This window comes from Parasteatoda tepidariorum, chromosome 7 (assembly GCF_982258835.1).
Source record: "Parasteatoda tepidariorum strain Cologne lab strain chromosome 7, Ptep-v5.0, whole genome shotgun sequence".
Classification (NCBI taxonomy): domain Eukaryota; kingdom Metazoa; phylum Arthropoda; class Arachnida; order Araneae; family Theridiidae; genus Parasteatoda; species Parasteatoda tepidariorum.
Genome location: NC_141761.1, coordinates 67,711,458 through 67,736,539, shown reverse-complemented (window position 1 = coordinate 67,736,539; position 25,082 = coordinate 67,711,458). Strand labels below are relative to the sequence as shown.

General features: G+C 28.4%; 1 protein-coding gene across 5 annotated transcripts in view; it reads left to right on the top strand.

Annotated features, from left to right (window-relative positions):
• The first annotated feature begins 1,136 nt into the window (after positions 1–1,136).
• Positions 1,137–25,082, top strand: part of LOC107454703 (cAMP-dependent protein kinase catalytic subunit 1) — a 232,768-nt gene continuing 208,822 nt past the window's right edge. For 2 of the 5 annotated variants that reach the window (XM_087167981.1, XM_087167979.1), the window contains exon 1: positions 1,151–1,298. The gene's annotated coding sequence lies outside the window, so the exon portion shown is untranslated. Of the gene's footprint in view, positions 1,299–25,082 lie in introns of all 5 variants that reach the window. The other 3 variants (XM_087167978.1, XM_087167977.1, XM_087167980.1) reach the window with 3 other exon arrangements.

Here is a 25,082-nt window from a genome sequence, read left to right as displayed (position 1 = left end):
AGTAAACGCATATCTTATTATAAATCATTTTAATGTTTCCACTACAATTTTTTCGGATAAAATGGTATTGCTTTATTTCTGAGAAGGTATACTCTCCTCGCCCATATGTAGTTTTGTTGTAAATAATTTTTGTGTTTGAATTTACATAAGTTTTCATGAAAAAACATTTATATAAATTTTCATTCACATTCAAATAAAGAACTTTTCTTAATGATACATTTTCCCCAAGTTTCTTGTTCTTACTTTTATTCTTTTTATTCTTCTTTCAAATAAAACATAGGAGATAGGTTTTACCTTAAAATATGGTAGCTAGTGTATTTTTATTAGGAAAAGTAAAACTAAAGTTGACTGAAACAGTCTCAATAGAAGACAACTGTTAGAGAAGAGAATCATTAAAATTTTTTGAAAATGACTAAACAATCGAACAGTTTTGAAATTTCAGTTTGATTTCTTTTTCCCTTATGCTAAAAATAAAAATAAAGCATTAAAGAAGTACATTTCAAAAAATAAGGATTTAAAAATGAATATTTTACTTTTATTAAAATAAATCATCATTTATCATTATAACATTAAATAAACTCAAATAAAATAAATAAAAGGAAATTAAAAAGATAAAAACTAAATTTAAATTTAAAAAATTTAACACCAAATAATAAGTATTATTAAAATAGTATGTTTCAAAAGCTCATTAAAACTACAGTCGTGACCATTCTCTGTTGGATTTTTTTTTCATACGATCGAAATTTTTGATTCGTTATTTTAATGAACTCATTCCATTTTCAGTTTTATAGTTAGACTTTTCTCTCCTTACTTTAGTTTTTCTAAAAACAGCAGCTAGCGGAAAACCACCGACATAAACAAAATATTCCAACTCATTACTTTTTTTTTCTTCTTTATCTCCCGAAATCCGCATCTTTCCGGTTGTAATTTTACTTTATTTTTCTCTCCCCAAGAATAAAATACCACATTTTAACTTAGAAGCACCAAGCATGCCAAAACAAAATCATGGAAACAAAGCTTCGCAACTCTAGAATAAATATAACGGCATCTTTCCAAGCAAGGAACAAGAGAAAGGAAAAAAGCATTTAAAATCTGATTAACCAAGAGGAGGCTTTTGGCGAGTTTCCTGGCGGAATTTTGGCGATTCTATCTGTGATGTCGGGAGATGGTGTCGGGAACACCTTTCCCAGTGCAACAATTGTCAGAATAAGGTACTCCTTGACAGTGTTGTGAGGAAAGTTGGCTTTTCTGTGCAGCGCCAGGATTACCTGAGATTCTACGGCTACAAATTTATCCAGGTAGGAAACTATGCATTTTTTAATGCACGTAGAAAACAAAATACTCATCATTAAACTATTTTCTGTTTTTACATAAACATAACTATTTATCTTATATTTTCAGTCCAATTATAAGCAACGATGGCAGATTCTTAAGATAAAAATGGTTTTAAATTTAAGCAATTTTTTTTTCTTAAAACATTTTAAAGAATGGATATCTGGATTAAATTAAACTTCCTTTAAATAAATAAACTACAGAATATTTACAATTATATTTAGTTTCAAATTTGGTTTAGCTTGTTAATTTGCAAAAATGAGAAAAAACTTTAGATTTTGCTTAGAGTGATTTCAATTTGCTTTGTTAATTACTTATAATTATTTACACGGATTCAATTGAATTATTCTTCAAAAAATAGCTTAACAAAAAAAAAAATTAATTTCTAACTATAAGTGGTGCGATTTTATAGGAATTATTTCTAATTTCTAACTATAAGTGGTGGGATTTTATAGGAATTATTTCTAATTTCTAACTATAAGTGGTGCGATTTTATAGGAATTATTTCTAATTTCTAACTATAAGTGGTGGGATTTTATAGGAATTATTTCTAATTTCTAACTATAAGTGGTGGGAAAAATTGGGAGAGTGCTTCTCCCCTATGCACTTTTCCTTATCTAATTACATAGAAAAGCAAATTTTTATTTGCATAGAAATCTACAGGTTAAAATACGAAGTTTTACCTACACAACCGTCAGTGGGTTAAACTAAATGTTCCAAGTATTTATCCCCAAAGCAATTTCCTTTATTGCAGTTAAGATTAATCATTAATGACAAAAATATACTTCTATCAAAATAAGGTTTGATAATTAATTTGTAATTTGTTGTAATTTGATAATTATTTTATTACCAAAATAATTTTTTAGATTAGAGGTTCCAGCAATGGAAAAATAATATTATTTTACTATTATAATATTTCTTCAATACATTTATCACTATTCTATAATGACATTGCTAAGAGCTCGCATTTTTAACTCGAGCATTTTTAACTAGTTTCGACTAGTTAACTAGTTAACGACTTTTTAACTAGTTGCATTTTTAACTAGTTTCGAAGCTAAATCCATCAAAGTTTTTTTATATGCTTCTTTTCTCATTTTAATCTGTGAAGAAATCGGCTTATGTCATAGAAAAGAATGCAGATTCATATAGAAGTGGAAAGTTAAAAGGCAATGATAATAAGAGTATTTTTCTCAAAAGATATTTTTATTTTTGCAAAATTACTTACACGAACTTAAGTTGTTTATTTATAATAATTTTATATTTCTCATTGCGTTGTAGGATAACGGAACTTTGGAATTAATCGCAAATTAAATAAATGAAAATCATGAAATAGTTTTGGAAATAAACGATATATTTAAAATTTTTTTTTTGTGCAGTGATCAACCTTAAATGGGATCTAAGGGTCACTATATATCACTGTTTACTAAACATATCGAATAAAGTAGCTGACTAGAGTCGCGGTGGCTCAGGGAATAGAGCGTTCGCCTCCCAATGATGTGATCTGGGTTCGAACCTTAGCAGTGGCTGGTTGATACGAATTTTGCTGTCGGCTCGAACAGACCACAGTACTGGCATAAAACATCTTCAGTGGTAGACGGATCATGGGTTATACTCTCTTTGATTCTCCATGTAACGCAAATGTGGGTTAGTTCCATCAAAAATGTCCTCCATAAAGGCAAAATTCTCCTGATACTTGATCTAGGAGTTCCCTTGTCTTTTGAATTGGATTCAAAATCCTAATGCTAGGTAATTGGTAGTCGTAAACTCAAAAGATTGGATGAGCTGTTCAGCTTCTATAATAAAATTTAAAAAAAAAAGTAGTTGGCTAATTTCAACGGGAGTGATTCAGGCGTTCTTATGTAGAGCATTAACAATGAAGGCTTAGATACAACAGCACTTTGCCTCTCAAAGAGGTATCCCAGGTTTGTAGTCAGGCGATGACTGGTCAATTTGTATATTGCGAAATGCTCGCACTGACTACAGCGTTAACGTTAAATAACACCGATTATGGGTTAGAATCTCCCTACCATTGGCTAACCCTGAGAGATTTCCGTAATTTTTCTCCCAATGTGCCACAAATCCGGATTAGTTTCACTTAAAAGTCTTTCTCGAGTGCAAATTTGTCTCAATGTTTAGTTATTAGTTACCTTGTCTCTGGCATTGGACTGAAAATCGCAAAAGAACGGATCCGATAAGGATCCGTTCTTTTCAACGCTGATGATTGAAAAAGAAAATAGTCTGCAAAACCGAGATAACTTAGGGGATGTAGTAATAGCTTCCCAATTGGGCGTATCAGGTTTGAATCTCAGTGATTACTGAACTATTCGTATACTGCCCCGGGCTCATTAAATCAAAGTGCTGACATGCTACATCAGGGTGCGTAGCCAAATCTTTCAATTAAAACAAGAACCTTTTAAGTACTTAAAAACTCAAAAAATATTTATAAGCACTGTATATATTAGCAAAATTCAAAATAATTTTCAAAGACTTTATAGAATCATGACAAAATAATTAGTTTCTGATAAGGAACGCTTTTCTTGTTTATATTGTAGTGATCGAGACATTGTAAAATGATCGAGAGATTTTTCGGTTCGATATCAGAAGGTGGAAAATGAACCCTGAAATTAAGAATATCTTGCAAAATGCAACAGAGTTGAACACGAGAGTGCAATAATCTCACCGAACCCAGTTCAGTATTATATACAGTGTTCAGCACATGCGAACTCGCAAGTATTTTATCAAACATTTTAAATAATTGGCGTTTTTATGCGCTATGAACCAACGGTAAGCCGAAATAGATTGTGGTTGAATAAAGTGTGAATAACGTTGAATATAATAATGTAAAAACCACGCGTTTGCATAATACGTGGCGAAAATCGACATGGTTAACGAAAAAAAATCTCATTTTCGAAAAGTGAAAATTAAGCACTTTTTAAAAACGCCCCATGAAAAAAGCGCATTTAAGGGTTTTTAAAAACGAAACTCGAAAATAAGCACTTTTAATCACTTTTTAAAAACGCTAGGCACCATGTACATTTAACAATTGTAGATAGTGGGTTTAAGCTTTTTTTTAAACGGGCTTGTTAGGTTAAGTGAAATTTCAAGGTTTTCTCTTTCATGTACCGAGAATGTCAGCTTAATAAACAAATCTTGCACAAAGCATGGTTGCCAGTTGTTCGAGGAATTCCCTTGTATTTCGGATTGAGTTCAAAATCGCATAGTTACGGATCTGATGGTTAATTCTACCCTTTTAATTACTGACCTGATAATATTTTTTCCAGATTGATATACTGTACTTTTTTTTCATATAAATGATAATTTGAGTCCTACAATATGGAGTTTCTTGTAAATACAGAACACCTTCTACAATAAAGTACACGCCAGATTGCTATTAAAATAAAATGCTTTTCAAAGCTTTAGATTCAAACACCACATATTTTACTTCAATGTTTCTTATACCGAATACTATCACACCAATTATCAGAGACATAGCTTGTGCAAGCAATTACATATATAGGTGCTTGAAGAAGTAATACAGCATGTGATTCAGCATTGAGATGAGTTTTCTATCTTTCAATCTTACCTATTATCATAATTTTAATACTTCTGCCTACAATGCTAAGATACGCCGAATTCATACTTACAGTAGTTTGTGTGATTTAATAGCTGACAAGCAGTTTTTAAATTATTACTAAAATTCACTACTTAAACTTATTGACAATATTGCGAATGCCTCTTGAAAATAGTTATACTTATAATAAGGTATATAAAATGAGGGGGGGGGAATTTGGTTAATATAATGTTTAAAACTAGTTAATGTGTCAGGATAGGAAGAGGGGTTGAAGAATTAGAATATCTAAACACAGTTGTGCTGTGCGTCCAGCTTGGTTACTATTGAAACTTGCAGTACGATTTGTTTGTTGAAATGAAAAGTTCGATTATAATATTTATTTCTGCAAAACTTGTTTCACTTTGTTTCAACTTTTCATTGTCTACATGAGATCAGAATTTTCATTCAGAAATTTGTAAACATGTTAAAATATATCACTCTCTTGATAGTTTAGTTCTTTGTTGCCAACCCAAAAAAGAAAATGTTTTTTTTTAAACAATCTATGCACTGTCGTTCACATAACAAAAAAATTATGGTAGTATTTTTTCAAATTTAGAAAATTCCAAAAACTTTTAAGCTGAAGTGCTAAAAATATAATGTTTGTTAATAAATTTTTAAATCTGTTTTCCCACAAAAGATGACACGAGACGCGGTTTAGTCTCAATGCGATTTATAGCTTTTAACCTTGTGTTCTTTTTAATTAGAACTGTGAATGAAAAACAAGCCTAAAACCTATAACAAGCCTATATAAAACTGACATTTCAAAAAATTTCAGAATAAGTGAGTTACGAAATTATATTGGTTTTATAATCATTCTGTAATGATAACCAATGAGTTATAAATTTAATCCAGCGAAGTGATGTTTCAAATTCTAAGAAAACTTTGACAAAAACTATATAGTTCCTATATATATCTGTCAAAAATTAAGTTGGTAAAATTCGACACATTTGGAATTTTACAACTGATTCAATTTTTTAAACTATTCAAAAGTTAATCTGCAGTTTATATTATCAATAAATCATTTTTCCTAACATTTTTTATTTATGAAAGACACTAAATACAAAGCAAAACATAGTTGAATTATAATAATGCCCTTTAATAAAGTAAAAAAAATATCTAATTCTTACAACCAATATTGTATACAATATGAAATTATATTGGAAGCAACATTAACAGCTTTAAAGAAAATAATGACTTGCAGATTTTTTAATATGTTTAACTCCATAAAAATCATTCGATTTTGTTAAATTTTACAAATTTAGAGAACCGTAAGTAAAAAGAGGAAATTCAATTAGGAATTTCACAACGCTTAGCTTCTTTTTAAGACTTTCATCGAAGAAAAGAAACTAAGAACCAATATTAAAATATATTTAGTTTAAAGATTTTTCAATCATCACCAATTTTAGAATTACCCTAATGTGCATAAAAAAGTTAGTATTGTGAGAAAACAGGCTTTAATTTATCTAAAAATGAAAATATTTTTTATATTAGTTTATAAAATGTTTTATTATAAGTTTATATGCTTTATGGAAATAAATTAAATAAAAAACTGAAAGCACAGCTTCATTTATCATCAGGACATCCTTAAGTGTGTCAAGGTTGGGCTTATCCTGTAAAGATTTAATTCTATGATCTGTCAGAAATGATTGATTTCATTTTATTATAATTTTATTCTTTTTAATTTATTCTTTCATAATTTTTTGAGAAAAATTTGATAATAAAATGTGGGCATTAAAAAAATTTCGAAAATACCAGCTGAATCTTTTCATACATATTTTTATTGTTATCATAACTTGATGATATAAATAACTTATTATAATTCTTTAGTTAATTTGTTAGTAAGCACGACTATAATTTCTAACATTAATTTTATTCGCACTGAAAAAACGCATTGTGATAATTATAAGAATATGGTAAAATTTACCATGTTCCTAATTCTACGAGAACACCAAAAAGCACGATAATTTTTACCGAAGTGCATTGGTGATGACTTCAGTAAAATTAGCAATAAAATATAGTTTTATTACCATGCTGTTTGGTAGTAAATGTGGTAAAATTTGATCATTTTATCATGAAACCTTACAGCATGACGGGAGAGCAATTTATTCAGTTAAATTTGCTTTTTAGTTTCTCATTTTTACAAAATGTGTGGCAATAAGAACTATAATCTATAGAACCTGAATTTCCAGCAAATCTTTATCATACCAAATTGAAATTATTAAATGAATGGAAATGAATGAAATGATGGAAACATTACTAATACATGGGTTAAATACCGTATATGTTGGTTTTGTTATCAGGATTATGTTTTGTTTACCAGACTTGTCATTACCATAAAAGTGAGGTAATTGTACCAGAATTTTTTCTCCGTGCCTTTAATAAAAGTAATACAAGTACAAAATGATTTAAATATTACAATAAAGAATCAATGATTGGAAATTAGTGTAGTTACTAGCTTTTAAAATTTTTAAATTTTGTTTAGCTTATATTTTTAGGATCTGTCTTTCAATTGAGATTTTGTTATTATTTCTTTTTTTGCAGCATTACTGATATTAGGGTTATAAAACGGTTCCTTTTATACCATAAAGAAAGGAATTTTGTTTGTTTGTTTTAATTTTAAAATTGACTTATTATCTAAACTACTTTCATTCGTCTTCAGACTTAAGGACTGTTTCAGATGATTTATAATTTATTTTTTAGCACTATTTCGGCTAAAAAAGTACTTTGAATCAAAATTCGAATATCACGTATTAAGACACAATTCCAATTGTTTGCAGATCAGAATCGGAAAACGCTATTTATAGTAAAACTAGTTCACCATTTCTTTTTAAACAATGCCGTGTTATAATATTTATAATATTACTTTATTTTTGAACATATATAGTTTTACATAACCAATTTAACTTTTAACCTTATTTCTCTTTTGCAATTAATTTTTAAATTAAATACAAAACATCTTCTTTTGTAGTTGTTAAACGTTCCTTGTAATAAAATATTAAAATAACGTTTCTAAACGTTAATGGAATAAAAACAAGAGTGTCATGAAAAGGTTTCTATCATAAAGAATAGATAACTTTTCGCTTATATTCGAATATCTTATATATGGGTCATTCTCACAAAAACAGTCATTTTCATGTCCCCAGTATATTTTATGTTTGTTTTACAGCTTACGAAAAAAAAATTTCTGGGAAAGTGTCCTTCGGAATGCAAGCTAACAAAAGAATAAAAATAAAATTATCAATTTTTATTTTTTATTTATTTTAGGTAATTAAAATATACCAATATGTCATTCCCTCACTTGTCCTCACTGCTGATTTAAAAAAAGAAAAAAATTGTTTCTGAAATAAAATTTTTTTTTTTACAAATTCGTGTTTTTTATTTCAGAATACTGAAATATAGAATTCAGAAAATCAATTTTATATTTAATTTCTGATAAAAATATTAACGCAGCACGATTTTAAACTTTGTCCCCAGTGTTTCGCGTCATTCCCTCACAATAATGTTCTTATCACCTGCAATCTTCTTAGAATAAAAATATTTTAATAAAAACTTCAGAAGTTAACAACTGGCATCATAGAACAAAATTGCAGTATGTTTCCATCTTCAACTTAAAGAAGCTTTGCTGTGGAATAAATTTGAATGAATCAAACCAGGTAAAATTTTTTACATTTGTCATTCCCTCATGTCACTTTTTAGAGTAAAATAAAATACAACTTCTTCGAGAAAGTGGATAATTATATGTTGCTTTCTTGTATGAATATAATTGTATGTGATTGACTTCAGAAATTAATTAGGCCTAACTGTTATTTTTAAATTTTATTGAATTCGTCATTCCCTCACTATTGTATAAAGTGAGGGAATGACGCTGAAGTGAGGGAATGATTCAAGATGAGTATATTATAAAATTTTTTTTTGTTCAATCGTGCCAGCCAATTTTATTTCCCAAACCTGTAAAAACTATTAAATATATAAGACTAAATTATAATAAATATTAGATATACTTAGTATGTTATCATTTTCAAACTTTAGGTAGATGTAACTTAGATAAAAACATGTATTAAAATAAAATATCATTCCCTCACTTTTTAAATAGTGAAAATAATTAATTTACTTAATAATTAATTTGAAAAATAAATTAAAAAATTAATAAATTAATTTATTAAATTAATTTATTTATGAAATTAATTAATTAATTATTAATTATTATAAATTAATTAATTATAAATTAATTATTTAAAAAATTAATTAATTTAAATATTAAGTATAATTTATAGGATATATACTTTCTTTATAATGCCATTGCATATTTCTATTAATATAAAAAGTTTCAGAGCTTTTTATTCACTTTACTTTTTTGGGATTTTATGAACTGAAAAATGACAGTTTTCGTGAGAATGACCCATATATGTTACGTTTAAAGTAATAAATCCAGTTGTTAATAATACTAACCGGTCAATATTAATAATAAGCGCTTCTTTTGGTCAAAGTGAGAAATATCGCAAATTATTCACTTTAACAGTTTATTTCTAATAATAACCAATGAAGTTTGGTCAATGTGATTAAACGGCTTACATAGCATTGGGACACGGGTGTGCCTCTTTGTTTATGCATTACGGTTAAAGTTATAAATCCGGTTATTATTAATACTAACCGGTTAAAATTAATAATAACCGCTTCTTTTGGTTAAAGTAAGAAATACAAGGGGAAGATTTCCGTATCGTTATCTGTGGCGGAATAATCACTTAGTTTTGGCAACTTCCGGGCAGTTGCCGCTGAGAAAATAAAAAATATTTTATAAAAACATCGCAAAAAGGGACCAACTCCACAGGTATATTTCCTAGCGACCCCCGGGCAACATAACCGACTACTCACATTGACTGTAACATATACAGTATTTATATAAGATATATATATATATATATATATATATATATATATATATATATATATATATATATATATATATATATATATATATATATATATATATATATATATATATATATATATTATATATATATATATGTATATATATATATATATATATATATATATATATATATATATATATATATATATATATATATATATATATATATATATATATATATATATATATATATATATATATATATATATATATATATATATATATATATATATATATATATATATATATATATATATATAAAAGACTATTTTTCTTATCTTTTGTTATTATGTTATCATTGAATATTCAATGTGCAAGAAAAGGAAAAATTTAAAAATGGAATACGAATGTTTACTACGAATGTTAACGAACTACGAATGTTATACGAACCAGGAATGTATTTTATCCTATTGTTTGACTTTATCACACTGAGAGCCTGCTTTATGTAATTTGAGGAACCCACCTGAAATCAGATCAATGTGTGCTAACTAGTTTGACAAAAAAAGGTGGTTGACCATATTAATAAAATCAAATACGAAAAAGTGGTATGAAACCGGGCAGCTGAGATTCTAAGGACTGTTGAAGCTAAACTGTTTGATCTTGAAACTGTCAGATTTAATCAAAATATTCATTGTTTTGTATTGAAAAAAATATCATTCTTGAAAAGTCATAGATGTACTACCTTGTTTATAGATAACTTTTTAAAGTCAAATCTTACTCTACTGGTGGGGTAAAATCGTGTAAACTTATCAACTCAATGGAAAATTTAAAAATTATTAGAATTTCAAGGCAAAAGTAGCTGTTTTTTTTAATTTTATTTGATAATTTAAGAAAAATATGCATGTAATTTGCATGTGATGTAGTTATCATCTTTCTCCTCTGCACTGCATAGACTCACATCAAGGGGGTGTACCCGGATTTACCGTTATCGATTACTTAGATGTTATCGAAACGATACACTGCAAACATGTGAAATACAAATATTGAATCCACTCTCAGATGTGCAATAATAGTTTGCATTTACACATTGTTTTGAGTTTTCACTGAGCAATTTTAAATCATGAAATAGTGAAAATTCTAATCGAAGTAACTGGTTCAATACCCGGTCTTACCTCACTTTACCTTTCATAAAACCATTAAGTACTATATGATAAATAAAAGACTTCCCAACAACTAAGTAGCATAGAATAAGTAAAAATAAAAACTTGCTAATAATGATTACTTGCAAGATTTTATTTTTAAAAAACAGTATTCGCTTATTTTTTGCTAAGATTTCGTATATTAGTTTGCATTTGTATATTAGTATGCAGTTTGTATATCAGTTTCAATTAGAATTTTGTATTTATATATTTTTTTTTTGCAAATAAATACTAGACTGGTAATACAGTCTATCAACTGTCATCTTCACAATATTTCAAAACAATGGTTCAATATATAAAAATTTTATTCCAATATTTCGCTTAAAAATCTTATATTTATACAAAACGCTGGATAAATAAGGTACATTCTATATTGCAAAATTCATATCATAATTAGAAAAACGCAAATGATGAAAATATTACGTGACAAATTTTAACATTCCTCTTTTTTTTTTTTTTTTTTAAGGATAAGTCTACACACATTCAAACATCCACATTTTTTTTAACAATTTGTCTTAATAAGAATATTTTATTTTATAAATTTTTTCATAATGTGAACAGCCGATCAAATTTTGAGTTTACGAGTTGAGTTTACGGGTCGTCGGACTACCGAAGCGGGGGTGCCATCCCTTCCGCAGAGGATCAAAATTGTGATGGCATGCCTTCGGATCATCCTCCGGGATGTTTCCCAGACTGTCGCCAATAGCCCATTGTGCAGCTCTAGTGCGACGTAAAGTAACAACAACGAGTTGAGTTTGAGTGAGAAATGTTTAACTCCATAGCCTTGTAATTTTAAACCCAAGCAAGAAGACACGGGAAGTCCTGGGTAAAGTATTCAGAGCTTTCGGAGAGATATAATTTACCTTCGTGAAGGACTTTTTGATTTAAGTAACCCACATTTGCACTGCAGTCGGTGTGAGCCGGATGTGAAATTCGTATCGATCAGCCATTACTGGAGTTCGAACCCGCGACACCACATTGGGCGAGCGAGTGCTCTCAAAACTTCTTTTGAACTAAAATTTCGCAAGTTCAAAATTTGTAAATAACAATTACATTAAATTAATGATTAATTTATGCATTAATTATAATAAAAATATTTTAGATAATATTATTTTTAGTGGGTGCAAATTCATAATTTAATTTAATTTTTATAATAGTAAGAATATTAAATAAAATGCGTTTTTAATAGTTTAGTATTTAATTTATAAAACAGAATAAAAAAACGCTGAATGTAATTTTTAAAATTAATGTTTTAAAGCTTTAAATTTGCAATTAATTTTTATATGAGTAAAAAATATTAAATTTATTATATTTAATTATTTTAATTTGAAAAATAAAATTTGAAAATGCCTAATTTTACATTAGAAAAGTTTATGTTTGTGAAGCTATGGTTCGGTGAAGTTTCGTGAACGCGAAGTTATAGACAACTTGGCCGTGAATTTTTTTTTTACCCGAAATGTCAAAACTTTGCGGAGAACTAAATTACACAAGAGTTAAGAGAATCATTGATGAGAAATCAAAATCAATTAATTCAATCGCGTTTTCTGCGCTTTGTAAATATCGCAGCAGATATTTCTTCTGAGATGCTTTAAGTTTAATAAAAGAATTTAAGTAACATTTAAACAAATTATTTAACTTTAACAATTTTAATCAACAAACATTACTTCCTTGCAATCTAGAAAGAGATTTTTTTTGCAGTCAGGGAAAAAGTTTCTTTTATCCCATTTGTGTCTAAATCGCAATTTCTAATAATACTTTTCAAATTAATATTAAATGTCGTAAACTTAATGGACGAATAAGTCAATGGAATCCTGTTGAAAACTTTGTCGAAAAATTGCTGAAACAATGAGCAACAATGTACAATTAAAAAAATAAATAATAAGTAAACTATTAACGTCTGAAATTATTAGCGATTTCAAAGGGAATGAAGTATTCTTACAAAGATAATCACTAAAATACCTACTAAATTTGGAGAAAAAAATTTATTAACTGATGTTTAGACAATTTAACATAGTTCTGCTGCTCATTGCGTAAAAAGTTCTCTCGAGTTTTATTTGATTTAAAAAAACGCCATCATTATTAATTAAAAGCTTAATGTTAGTAACTTAAAAGCTTAAAATTTGAAAGCAAGAATAGTTAAAAATAAGTCAGGTTAAATTTGTGTCGGAAAAAATATTTAATTTGTTGTTATAATGCATTTTTCAAGTCTTTCCTAGAAAAGAGAGCAACTGTCACTAATGGGTTGAACACTTACAATTCCGTTGAATTATTCAAATAACAATTCTGATTAAATTTACGAATTATGAAAGAAAATAAATTACTAAAAACTGGCATTATACACTACTGGAATTTTCATTTTAAAATAATCGTAAAATAATCGGCAGTAGTCTGTCCATCCAAAGAACCGTAAAACTTACGGTAAAGAATATTTTTTACCTTTGCGGTTTTAAAACTGTTTATAACCGGCATGGTTAAAAACCATGCATACAAAATTATATTCTTTAATAATTTACAACTAGCATGAAAATACTGGATTTTTTTTTGTGTTAAGCAGCTTTATGGCGCTGCCATCTGTGCATGAATGAGAGTATGGTACTCTAATAGTCTAGGGTCACAAATTATTGAGTGCAGGACACAGAATACTCTTCATGTGTTAAAAGGAATGGAGGAAATATTGTGGTGTCAACGCTGGGACTTGAATCCCCAGTTTGTCTGTCATGAGATTGACAGATTAGCCCACTCGGCTATGATTTGTACCCAGCTGCTAGGAACTAAGCTGTTTCATTAGGTAGGTCTAGTTGGGGCAAGAAAATTCTAGTGCTTTAACCGTATTAGTAAAAGCAGTTAATAATTTGTTTTTTGCACACTTAACAGTTTGAATACCATCTTATTTATGGTTATTTGACTGTTTTATTTGAATATGGTAAAATATCAATTAAGTAAATTGTTAGTTAACCATTTTTGAAGCATTTCTAACCGTGTATAGGTAATAGCAATCAAAATTAAGCAATATGATTACTCGCTCGAAACCAATGATGAAAAGAATTATTTTTGTATTGTTAAAACCAAATATTTCTATTTAATGTAATTTTTCTCTGTCCGACATGTGCAGAAAATTTGTGCATTGTACCATGCAATTAATACAGTATACATTTGACAAAAATTAAAATAAATATAAAAATGTAATCGAACGTAACTTGTCGTACAGTGCAGAAATCCTAGTTTGAATGAACGACAGTAGTATTTGAATTAAATTTATGGAAGAAATTTATTCAAAAACGCAAGAAACAATTGATTAGATTTTGATTCAAAATATAAATAATTTGTGCCGAAAATTTGTGCAACCTTTATAAAATGTTGAGTGATAGTCTTTGCTCTGAGAAAAAAAGTATAGTCAAAATTACCAGAATATGGTAAAGTAGGTAAAGTTTACAGTGTTTCGCTGTCTTTATTGGAACACCAAAAAACACGATAATTTTCATCGAAGCGCTTTGGTAAGATTAACAATAAAATATGATTTATAATGTGTGATAAATTTTAAGAAAGTGATAAATTTTGGTAATTTTATCACGATACCGTAGAACGTGGCATAAAAACTATTTATTTGGTTAAATTTACACCGCTGTTTTTTTTTATTATTAAATCTGTGGTAAAACGAACTATAATATTGAAAACCAGAGTTTCCGGTAAGCCTCAACCATATCAACGGAAAAATTACCAAATGAATGGTTTAAATGTCGTATATTTTTATTTTTATTACCAATAATATGTTTCTTTTTACTAGAAATATCATTATCATACATTACAGTAATTTTTCTAGAATTTCTTTTTTCGTAAGAAATGTCTAAGCTTCAGATTTGTCGCTACTTTTATAAATTGATTAAACGCACATTTTTCTTAGATTTATAAACCTAAGAAAGAGGAGAGATACAATTTAACGAATAGCATTTTATTTTTCCATTATTATAGCAACCGTTAATCTTTTTATTAACTAAAGCATCATTTCTTGTAATAGCATAACTTAATACTTAGGGGATAGAGCGTTCGCCTCCCAATGAGATGAATCGGGTTCGAATCCCAGCCATGGCTGGTTGATACGAATTCCACATTCGGCTCGAACCGACCACAGTGCAGACGAAAAATATCCACAGTGATAGACTGGTTATGGGCTAGAGTCTCCTTGCCGTTAGGCTAACCGCCGGAGGTTTTCTTGGTTTTCCTCTCCATGTAACGCATAAGCGGGATAGTTGCATCAAAAAGTTTTCCACCAAGGCGAATTTCTCCCAATACTTGATCCAAGAGTTCCCTTGTCTTTTGTATTGGGTTCAAAATTACAAGGCTACTGCGTTGAAAATTGGTAGTTTAAAATCAAATTTGGGTTGGCTGTTCAGCGACTATTATTAAATAAAATGATTTGTGATATAGAGATTGAATGTTTGAGCGATTGAATGAATGGAGAAAGGGAGAAAATGGAGTAAAAAAAATAATGTTCGAATCTTCAATTAGCTGGTCATTAAAAGAGGGAAATAATTTGTAAATAAGGCGAATGATAACAAAAAATAAAAATTATTGTTAATAAATTTATGGTTTATGGCTGGGCAGTCAAAAATATCATATATTTTCTTGAAAGTTTTCCTGTTTTAATTTTAGTTTTATCTATTTACTTATTTTTTAATAATGATCCAAAATTAATTAAAAAATATAGTATTATACTTCGAATTTTTCACACCTTATACACAGTAAAGAAATTCTTGATCAAATTATGGTAAAAAGAATCGGCACTCAGAGTCCCGGTACTTTTTACCGTAAAATCCTTTTTTACCGAAATGTATTACGGAACCAAAAAATATGACATACCGAAATTTTTACAGAAATAAGTAACTAAAAATCACTGTACCACTCTCATTTAATAAATATTGCTGAAAAAATCACGATCTCGTATAATATTTTTCGGTAAAAGCGAATTTTGCGGCAAAATGGATTTTGCGGATGAGGCATCCAAAATGCCGGTACTTTATATAGTAATTTGATCTGGAATTTTTTAAAGTGTAGGCTTAATACTGTTGAATTATTCATTGTATTTTTTTCATGTTCAAAATGCTATTTATTTTGCTTCGTGAGTTAATATATTTCCATAAAAAAATGATCCATAATGTTGCGACTAGAAATGCATTAAAAAGACTTGGTGAGAAGTTTACGTTTATAAATTAGTTTCTTGTTGAAAATTATTAGCTTATTCAATTTCGAAAGTTTCAGCTTTAATGAATGGGACATCTATTGATAGATTCATAGCACTAACAACTTTCTATAAATAAAATAAAATGAAATAAATTTTTCTTGATTTAAACTAAAATACCCCAGATTAACAAATACTAATATTTATTCCTGTTTGCAACCAAAATTAGTTTACATAAATTTCCCTGCTAATACTTAGTTTTCAGCAAAGTTTATAGTGTTTTTAGTCTATCCACTGTTTCCATTAAATAAAAATAAATATGTTGCCTTAAATTTAAGATCAATTTAATCAATAGTTAATTTTGCCATCCATCTATTTTATTAAAAACTTTAATAAAACTTAGTGTTAATTTGATGACGAAATAATTTATACAATGGACAGGGTATGTTTGTCATTGCAAAATTTAGATTAATAAGAGGAACGACTGGACGGACGATAAATGATAATTATGATGTGACATGCAATTCGTTAAAGGATTGGCAGTTTATAATAGTGAAATTGTCAAGTGGATGCAGATTTTAAATGCGACTCAATTTGACCATTGCAAGTCACATTTTAAACCGAGAACTTTTCTGGTTTTGTGAATTTCTTGATTTGATAAATTCTTATTGTATTTTACTACTTGAGACAGAATAAATTTTATGAAATGTAACGAAATTCAAGATGCCTTTAAGTAGTTTTTCTGAGAAGATAATTTGCTGTCACTATAACGGTTGAAATATTGTAAAAAGTAATGTTGAATGTGCAAATAAACCGCAATGGAGGTTAAATGTTTTATTAAATTTTGATGTAGGATGGTTTTGATGTAATAATCATTTAATTTGAATACTTTAATGTAAATTTTATATAATTTAAGTTGGGAATATGATTTTTAAGAATTAAAACATTTTCAAACTCTTTCTTTTTTTAAAAAAAAATCTTTCGATTTTCGACCAAGGGAAATATTTATTTAACGCATTTTTTCTTGTCAATTATTTGAACTTCTTGATTTTGAAAGGGTAGCAAAACTAACTTTATTGTAAAATCTAAATACTAAGAAGTTTTCTTCTATACTTAAAAGCATTAAAAATGTTATAACTCCAGAAAAGTACTTTAAACGTAAAGAACATTTTAGTTTTAATTTTTAACGTTGCTGAACAACGGTTTGATAATACGCTGGAAATGGAGAAAGTGATTAAAGATTTGTGTATGACAAGTTGAAATGTTTAGAGCTCGAATCACGTGGGAACAATAAAAAGTTTTTTGCTATGCAGAAACCGAAATTAAAATATCAAGGATATTTTATCTGTTGTTGTACAGCAAGGAAGTCGATGGATGGTGAGCAATATCATAGATTTTAAGAATGCTATTGCATTTGCAAGTGCTGATTACAAAAATAAGTGTATAACATGTTTTATTGCATCTAAGGCTATAAAACAAAATGTTATTTCCTTTACTTCTAATAACTAAAAGTTGTACATTTATAGACTAAGACTCACAGTAATATCACAGTAATTTGTGCAAATGTTACGACAGACGATAAAGAGGAAGAAAATAAGGACGATTATTACAAGAATTTAGATTTAACTTGGACCATTTTAACCTCTAGGTTAAAGGGGTTTTATTGGCAAAATTAGAAACTGAAACCATATAGTTCATATATTAAGAGATAATGAGCTATGCCACCGGTATTTTGTATATGAGTACAGTAAATATTTCTGTTTGAAATTACGTACTGTTTACCGTAAAATTCATTTTTCCTGAAAAATTTTACGGAACAAAAAAATCTGATATACCGTAATTTTTCCAGTAATAATGACCATAAAATCACTGACTTTCTCTAATTAAATAAATAAAAATTACGGTAAAATATTTTACAATTAAAATGGATTTTACGGATGATGCACCCGAAATGCTGGTACTTAATACCGTAATTTGATCCGGAATTTTTACAGTGAGGTCATACTTACTGATATGGACTCTGACAATATGAACAGAGTATAGTATATGAAAAAACTAGCTAATCCTAAAAAAATGATAAACATTTGAGAACTTGAATGAGAGGTTTGAGATCAAAGAAGATAAAATGAGAAGTGATGATGTTGACCTTTAAAAATACGGTGAGAAACAACATGAATGGGTGGTTTGAGATGGAGTGCAAAAAATATTAACTGGAAGAAATATACCCATGGATAAATTCTCCCATCTGAAGACTAGACTTAGGAAGAGTACAGAATGAAAAATAAAGAGGCAAATAAATGCCTTATCGCAAATAAAATTACGTTGAAATGTAACATATTAAAATTTATTGAAAAACAATATTGAAAAGACGGAACTACAGATATTTTAAAGAATAAGACGTTAAGAAATGGTTTTAAATGAGAAGCTAATTTTTGTAGACCAAATGAAAATGACTTAATTAAAGGAGAGGAAGGCATTTTGAAAAGATAGAAAGAGTATTTTTATGAATATTTTGAATAAGTAGAAGATGTGGGACAATTTGAGGCAGTGGAAAATGATACTTAAGAACAAGTAGAATGCTCTAGAAAAGAAAATTTTTTAGAAGTCATTAAAAAAAAGCAGGTCTCTTTGCTAGCAGAATTGTATATTTACATCAATGAAATGTTACTTGCAATTGTCAATGTGCATCAGGGGATATGATGCAGAAGAGTTACCGAAGGATCAATTTACTGCTCTTGTCTGTCCAATTTATAAAAAAGGATTCAATATTACTCATTTGTAATCATTATAGATATTTCCTTCTTGGATATTGTAGATGAGGTTTTCCTAAATTGTTCATCAGAAACTGTATGATGCCATGGTGGTTCGAACGGTTTAAAAATCCTTTAATTGTCGATTAGATTTTTGCCCTTAATTTGCATCCTAGACTTGAGATGTTATTTAAACTAGCCCTGATAAACTTTGTTACAAAGATTAAAATATAAATGGTAATTAAAGTTTTAACTGAAAGTCTGAAGACAGAAAGACCCACTGTCAAGCTATTTAACATTTGCTTAGAATAGTTGATGAGGAAAATGAAGATAAACCCAACATTTAATAAAACCCTATGGCTTTTGGTTTCTGGAGATGACCCATTTCAAAAAAAGTGGTTTGGCTTCCGGTGATGGCATAATCCTGCTGTTGCGGAATCAGGCTACGCCTAGTCAGTACTTTTCAGATCTGTCACACTCCTGAAATAAGATATGTTTATCCGTTAGTATTTCAAAAACTAAATAAAGATAAATTCTAGAAAAAAGTATAATTTAAAAAAATGTGAAGAATATTAAAGGTAGGGGAGGGATCTATGAGAACAATTATTTACACTGTAAAAAATTCCTGATCAAATTTTGGTATAAAGAACCAACACTTTGGGTGCAACATCCGTAAAAACCATTTTTACCGTAAAAGATTATACCACAAATTTTACAGCAATATTCAATCTAGTGACTTTACGGTTATTATTACTGTAAGTTGAAATTTGAATTATTACTTCAAACCCGAACAAAATTAACTTTTGGAAAAAGCTACTCATACGCATTAAAACTATGAGCATTCTATGATCAGATGTATATGAAGAGCACTCTTTCCATTTAGATCTATGTTAAAATTGAGAAAATGGTCTGTCGAATGACTGGTGCTACCATCTAAACGTGGGGTTCTGAGCTGAGACGTACTTTCACCTTTGCGAAGCTCTCTTGTCAAACGAAAATGTCTTTTACTGTAAAACACAACTTGTAAATGTTATAGCAAAGTTTTTTTTCCTAACAATTTGGTAGCTTTACAGTATTCTGCTTAGTATAGACGAATATTAAAACTTTTAAAATATTAAAATTAGTACTTTAAGATTTATAATTAAATTATATCAGTTTGTTTTAATGAAAGGAGAATTAATGAAAACAAAATTACTATTTACAATTTCTAAAACATATATTAGCATTGAAAAGAGGTAAGCAGTCGAAATAAAATTGGCAAAATAATAATTTTCAAATTAATATTTTTCTTCTGAACTATCTATTAAATGCAACTGCAAAACAAATATGTTTGGTCATTTTGAGTCTTTTTACATTTTGTTCAGTTTCTTGCATTTCTTCTAGTTTCTTCCGGTTTTTTCTACTATTCTGGGGGAAATAGGTTTCTTCCGGACAAAATGCTAACATAGATTATAGCAAATTGCAATCCAACTACTAAAACTCATAAGTTAATGACATGGAACTATAAGAAATCATTTAAAGCTTCTTTTGGCGTCTTCTGGGTGTAAAAGTTTAATTATCATTATGCATTGTTTTTGAATTATTTTAAAATATAATGAAACCACATATCCGTCACTCTTATTTAAAATTGTCTTTATTTCATTGCGTATTGTTTTAACTACAATGAACTTAATCGAAGCATTTTCACATTTTGTCCTAAAGATGTGAAACTGTGAAAAATACTTTTTGCCGTAAAATCCACTTTTACCGGAACATGTCATGGGACAAAAAAAAAAGAAGATAATACCGTAATTTTTGCAGTATAAATTACTGTGAAATCATTGAATTTCTATAATTAAATAAATATCAGAATAAAAATTACGGTATCTTATTTTACAGTAAAAATGGATTTTACGGTAAAATGAATTTTATGGATGATGCACCCAAATTACTGGTGCTTTAGTATTTATTTTATAATTTGAGAGTGACTTAAATTATAACATTCTGAAGTGCATTAAAATTTAAAAAAAAACGTGTTATTTTTACAAATGAGAACAATTTGGGACAAACAAAAAGAAACTGTCATATGAAGTTAAATTTATTTCTAGTTGAGAACTTACGATGAAAAACAATAGAAATAAGATTATTAGATATTTGAATCAGTCCAGATACTTTATCTCGCTACATTTTCTTAATTTGAATATTTTCCAATTTATTTCTTTAATTTATTCTATCTAGTAATTTATCCCTTGAGAATGGTTCCATTTTATTGTCTGTGATTAAGACGCAAATGATAAATCGTATGAAACTTTAAAATGCATTTAATTTCGTGTTAAAGATGGAATTTTCCTTTTTATTTGTAGCTGATCCTTATGATTTGTTTCATATAAATAATCTTAATTTGCTGATTTAAAACTTTATTTTTAAAATTCTTTTTCGATAAAAAGACAGTATAATTTTTCTTGCAAATACATGTAGCAAGTTAAAAACATAACAAATAAAGTATCGTTTTTTCTTAAAAAACATTCATTGCCTGATGTTAAAGGAAAAAAGTCTTTAAAAAATTTAATGATATCGTTCTTCTTGCAGCGATTAAAATGCAATATTCTTTTCAAGTATGCTAACAAAAAAAACTATTTTATATTACAGATGCTTTTTTACGATAAATGCAAATGATACAAAATAGGATATAAACCTGATGCCCGTCAGCTGATATTATAATTTATTGCTGTCTTGCTTTAAAAAAAAGTTCGAATTTCGCAATTTTTATATTTATTTGCTAGTAGTCGGAATAAGCGAAAATATGATATTATTGTGTTTTAAAATGATTTAACTGTTTTCTTTCTATTATCCTTTATTTTACTTTTCTTTCTTCCTTTCTTTATTTTTATTTATTTTAGCTTCATTATAATTATTTTTTATTTTACTAATTTCAATTAATTACAGAAATATTAAAGAAAATGAATTGAAAAAATTGTTATTTAAATCACGGATTTTAATCATTTGATTTAAATCAATGAAACCATTCAGTTAAAATTTTTTTTAATAAACTATTGTTATTAGTTGCTGTTGTCCAGTCGTTTTTTGAGCAATTTTTAATGAAATGTTTTGGATACATCAGGCAAAAAAACTTTGTCTTAATCAACCAATCGAAAACATTTCCGAATTCTAATAACTAAATTCTAAGAATACCTTTGTTTATTCATGCCTTTTAAATTTCACTTTGGTTCTTTCTGCATATAAAAAGTATTACCTTTATAGCTGAATTTTTAAAATTTGTAAGGCATTTTATACGGTTGATTTTTCATTAATGACTGATTTTTTAACCAAGAAATATTTTAAAAAGTCTGAAAAAATTATATGAGATTTCATATGTTTAAGATTGTTGTTATAAGTTTATTTTTATCAATTCTCAATATTAAAAAATTGCTTTAATTAAGTTAGCTAAAAATTTTAATCATGTATTTTTATCTTTACTCAAGTATTTTTTCTGGTTTCATTTAAGCAGTTATTTATAACATGTGAAATAAATGTTTTTATTTAGAAGGAAAAAAACTAGTTTAATTCATCCAAATTATCTTTAAACTAATGCACTGCAATTAATACCCTTTCATTAAGAAACTGCAAACTGTTAGGAAAGGAGCTTTTTTCTCTCCTTACTCTTTGAGAAAGAAAAAAAACTTCTCTCGATTCGTAATCCTAGCAGTGATTATTTATACATCAACGAAGAAAGAATATATCCTAGAATCTGTCCTGGATGAACTCAAGATCTGACCTCAGGGGAAATAGGTATTTCTTAAAAGGTTCATTTCGGAGGAAAAGAACAACCTGCCAACCTCTTATCGATCTTATATGCCCGCTCATACGTTCATTTTATTTTTTATTTTCCCTTTCCCCCCCCCTTCCATCTACTTGTTGCTGCAAATATCTTTGGAGGTGAAATATTATGAGCTACCAGTTGGCCATTATGCTTTTCCCGAAGAAGGATAATATTTCCTTTCCTTCGGGTGGCATCAGTTGGGAAAATATTTACGAAATTGTTTACTTTCAGTCATTACTCACAGTGGCATATAAGAAATAATAGATCAAAGTAAAATGTTGTAAAATGAGGAAAAAATTCAAAATGAAACAAATAGCCTCTAAGAGTGTGGTTTGAGATGGATATGCGTGGAAAAAATTAGTGAGCGAGTTCCAAAATCGTGGATCATTTCTGGCAAGTAAATGATGTGAGGAATAAAAGCTATTGGTTTTATGTTGTTGTTAATTTACGTCGCACTAGAGCTGCACAATGGGCTATTGGCGACGGTCTGGGAAACATCCCGGAGGATGATCCGAAGACATGCTATCACAATTTTGATCCTCTGCGGAGGGGATGGCACCCCGCTTCAGTGGCCCGACGACCTGCGCGCGAAGTCGAGCACTTTACGGTAGCACAGTTTAACGAGGACCAAAAACGCACACCCTCGGTCCCTACGCAGACTGATCCAAGTGGTCACCCACCCGCACACTGACCGTAGCTAGTGATGCTTGACTTCAGTGATCTGCTGGGAACCGTGTCTTAACGACCAGTTCACTGCGGGACTACTATTGGTTTTATCCCTCCTGAACATTATTGTAAAAGTGTAAGCATCAACAATGATAATTGTGAATCAACTTTTTAATCAATAGCAAGTAAAACATGAACACCACCACCCACACACAATGCCGCACCCATGCCCCTAATTTCAAAAATATATACAATTTACTAATAGATTATTAAGTATTGCTTTGCTCAAAATTCTTCTTTTTTCCTGTTTTTAGTTTTATGTCATGTAATTGCGTCAATAAATTAGATAGATGATAGTACGCATATTTTTGAATATGTTGTGTTATTGAAATACTGAGAAATGAAACCATAGTTGTCCATTATTAAATATATAAAACTAAGGCGAATATTAATGAATAAAATAAAATGAATGCTGAATTACTTACATTTAAGTCCTTTTCCTTTTAATTAATTTTCATATAGAGATAGTTTGATATAGAGTTTAGACAACATAGAGATCACAAATAAGCTGTAAAAATTCCAGATCAAATTAAGGTAAAATGTACCTAGACTCGGAGTGCCGCCACTTTTAATCATGAAATCCATTTTTACCAGAACATGTTACGGAGAAAATATATTTACATATATTTTACAGTAATAATTACAGCAAAATCACTGAGTTCTTAATAAAATAAATATTACAGTAAAATAATTGCTGTATAATATTTTACGATAAAAATGGTTTTTATGGTAAAATGGTTTTTACAGATGATGCACCCATTAGTACTGGTACCTTTTTTTGCACCGTAATTTGATCCGAAATTGTTTGCAGTGTATGTGGAAATTTAATTTTTAATAATTAACTGCTTTTTACATAGTAATATATATTTAGCATTATAAATGCCGATATAAAACAGTTATTCTAATATTTGTTTTATAGAGTTAAATTCGGTATACTAGTTTCTATAAAGTCAAATTCAGTTGGTTGCATAAATTATGACTAATTTTTATCTTCAAATTTTTTAATAATGACATATGATAATTTTTCCTCTGACCTTTAACCAATAAAATCTTATGATCCATTAAAGTAAAAAAAATAACAAGCTGACATAAATCATAGTATTTCAAATTATTAAAATGCAGTAACATGTTATATCATTATTGTTACATTGTGATTGAAACGGGTACTTTCGAATATAATTGTGATGTACTTGGGGTGTAAGGAATACACTGTTATAAATACTTGAGCTAGTTGCAGCATAACATCCTTCAAATAGCTAAAGTCTTAATATGATGCCACTTAAAACCCTATTATCCTCAAAATTAATCCTCCTTGAACTTAATCTCATGATACAATGGTTCATTTTAAACGAAAACTTATCTTAATTTAATACCTCATTATGATTGCATCAAATTTATACGATATTATGGTTCTATCTTAGACGAATTTTTCTGACAGCGTACAGAATAAAGATTTTATTAGAAAAAAGAGAACTTGACATTTAAAGCAACCTTCTCTAAAGGTCATATTTTCCCCGCAAAAGGGTACTTATTTCTGGAAATGACATGCTGCAATAAAAGCTTCAAAATTGTTTCAAATTGAAGGATAATTTGAAACTTTGTCCAAATGGAAATAAGGTT